The sequence below is a fragment of the Rosa chinensis genome, chromosome 7 (assembly GCF_002994745.2).
Source record: "Rosa chinensis cultivar Old Blush chromosome 7, RchiOBHm-V2, whole genome shotgun sequence".
Taxonomy (NCBI): Eukaryota; Viridiplantae; Streptophyta; class Magnoliopsida; order Rosales; family Rosaceae; genus Rosa; species Rosa chinensis.
The window spans coordinates 37,948,362-37,951,409 of NC_037094.1; the positions used below are offsets into that span (position 1 = coordinate 37,948,362).

General features: G+C 42.2%; 1 non-coding gene across 1 annotated transcript; it reads left to right on the plus strand.

Annotated features, from left to right (window-relative positions):
• Nucleotides 1–2,663: 2,663 nt before the first annotated feature.
• Nucleotides 2,664–2,770, plus strand: LOC112181086. Its single transcript, XR_002928691.1, has one exon. It is a non-coding gene; the product is annotated as a small nucleolar RNA R71 (small nucleolar RNA).
• The last annotated feature ends 278 nt before the right edge of the window (nucleotides 2,771–3,048 follow it).

Genomic DNA, 3,048 nt, shown 5'->3' on the forward strand with positions numbered 1-3,048 from the left:
AGGCCCCATATCCAAAACCACAAAGTCGGCGGGTACCAATATTTCATCAATTTTCACCAAGACATCCTCTACCATTCCTCTTGGATAAACCATGCTTCGATCCGCCATTTGCAATCTAATCTTGACCGGTTTAATGTCCTCCAAAGCAAGTGTTTTGTAAACTTCATAAGGCATAAGATTGATACTCGCTCTAAGATCTAGAAGTGCCTTATCAAAATTTCTCAATCTAATGGTACAAGGGACGGTAAAGCATTCGGGATCTCCAAGTTTAGGAGGAAGCCTTCGTTGAATCACGGAAGAGGCCTTCTCTCTAAGAAACACATTTTCATCATCCCTAAACCTTCTCTTGTTTGTGCACAATTCCTTCAAGTACTTGGCATATGAGGGTACTTGCTTAATGGCATCCAAAAGTGGAATATTAATATTCACCTTCTTGAACAATTCCATGAACTCCACATTTTGACGCTCTTTCTTCTTCTTGAGGTCTTGCATTCTCTTCACATTAGGATATGGCAAAATCGGCTCTTGAGAGAAAACTAATGGTGGTGTAAATTTCAAGTTACCCATGGGACCCTTAAGGGTGCTCACGGTCCCACTAGGATCCCTAGCCAACACGGCCTCCCCTAGTGAAGAATAGACCGGAGTACTCCTATCCTTAGGACCTCCACTAGTTATATGAGAATCTTCCGCCTTATTTCTACCTTTTGATGTAGACTCCGAATTTTGAGCATGAGGCTTCCTTTTAGAAGAGTCTTCCACCTTATTGCTCCCCATATGATCACTAGAAGATGATGCAATAGTAGTGGTAGGCCCAAAGTGAACATGCTTAGGTGGTGCGGATGAAGTAGGTACATGAGACTTTGAAGATGTAGAATGAGATAACGAAGTCTTCCTTCCTTGTGCACCTCCGGGAAGTACATTTTCTTCCTCCCCTGCTTCCTTATCCTCCCCCTTATTTCTTCCTTTTGGATGCAAAGCCACATCACCCACTTCCATTTCCGGGGGTACATTTTCTTCCCCCTGGTTCCCATCCGCCTTTGAATTAAACTCATGCATATTTAAAGAATTTCCAACATTGCCACGAGGTACATTTTCTTCCCTCGTGACACCATCAATCAATTCAAAATCACTATCACAAAAGCAATCTTCTACTTCAACATACTCATCACTAGAATTTGAAATGGGGGAGTTGGGAGCATGCATAGGAGAGGGAACATAACCATTATAAGAATGGGATGAGGAGGAATAAGGGTCATACATATTATCATACACATACAAGGGAGTATGAGATGAAGTTTGTGGCATATATACCTTATTTATCGTAGACCTTTCCGCTTGTAAGAATAGATATAGCATTTGCTTGCTCATTGTGGCGAGGATTAGGCTCCGTATTGCTAGGAAGAGACACTTGCGGTCTTGAGTGCATAGAAGAGGCCATTTGCCAAACTTGAGTCTCCAATTTGTGCAAGCCCGCTTGAAGAGAATTAATAGTTTGCTTGTTGATCGCATTTGTAGAATTTTGAACTTCTATGAGTTTACTCATCAACTCTTCAAAACCGAGTTTGCTAGGCTCACTAGAATGCAAAGGAGCATGTGACATGATTGTAACTCCCGCCTTGGTTGCCTCCATGAAAAGCATTAGAACCACCTTGAAACTTGTTGTTTCCATAGCCACCACCTTGCACAAACCCGGGAGGGCCATTTTGAACATTCGAACCATAAGGATAAGTGACATTCCCATGTGTACCAAGCATAGGTGAAATCTGCCCTTGATTGTTGTGAGGGCCAAAAGATGAAGAACTTGAGCCATTTTGGCTATGCAATGCACCATAGTAACCTCCTTGACCTTGGGGTACAAAACTTGAGCCACTCGAGCCTCTTTGAACATAGTTAGAACCTCCTTGACCTTGATGACTATAAGAACCACCACCTTGTGAACTTGATCCACCTTGGTTGCCTCCCCATGAAAAATTTGGGTGATTCCTCCACCCCGGATTATATGTTGGAGACTAAGGTCATTCTTTTGTTGCCTTCCTTGAAAATTATTTATTACCCTTGCTTGCTCCTCCACAAAATCGGGATATTGATGTGCTAAATGGCATTCTTAAGTAACATGGCTAGGAGACTCACATAAAAGACAAGTAGAAAGAGTAGAATGCATGGCCTTGACTTCTGAAATGTGTGGCTCATGGTCTTGCTTCTCAAGTAATTGCTCCATCTTTTTCTCAAGTCTATCTAACTTTGAACTCATCATTCCATCACTTGGCATAGACACCTCATAAATCCCACGACCTCTAGGTCAAGGCTCTCGGCCTCTCACATCATTAACAACATGCTCACGAGTCTGTGGCTCATCATACAACTCACGGCTCCTCCTTGAATCATCAAGGGTGTCACAGCCTCTGTAAGGCTCATCATAGGAATCTCGACTCTTATGCTCATCATACAATTCACGGCTCCTTGGCTTCTCAAACTCATCTCTTGGTCTTCTTCTTCGGTCATGAGAGTCCCACCTTGCACTTTGTTTAGATAAGTCCTCAATGATACCCCAAGCTTCCGTAGCATGCTTATTTTCAATGCTTCCAAGTGTGGCATTATCCACACATCTTCTAAATTCTAGTAGCAAGCCTCTATGGAATGAATCAATAAGTAACCACTTATCTAGGCCATGGTGAGGGTATCCAAGGTCAATGTCCTTGAATCTCTCCAATGCCTCATGCAAAGTCTCTCCATCAAATTGAATAAACCTCAAGATATCATCTCTCATACTTATAGTCCGGTAGGGAGGAAATAATGCATTCAAAAATTCTTCTTGAAGTTGACGACATGATCGTATACTCGCAAGAGGTAGTCTATGTAACCATTCTCTTGCTCGGTCTTGAAGTGAAAAGGGAAAAAGACGCATCTTCAAGCTATCTGGTGTAAGTCCTCCCAATTGTAGTGTACCACATACTTCTTCCAACATCTTCACATGAGTGTAAGACCTCTCTTGACTAAAGCCATTGAACTTTGGCAAAATTTGAAGAGTAGAAGACTTGATCTCAAAAA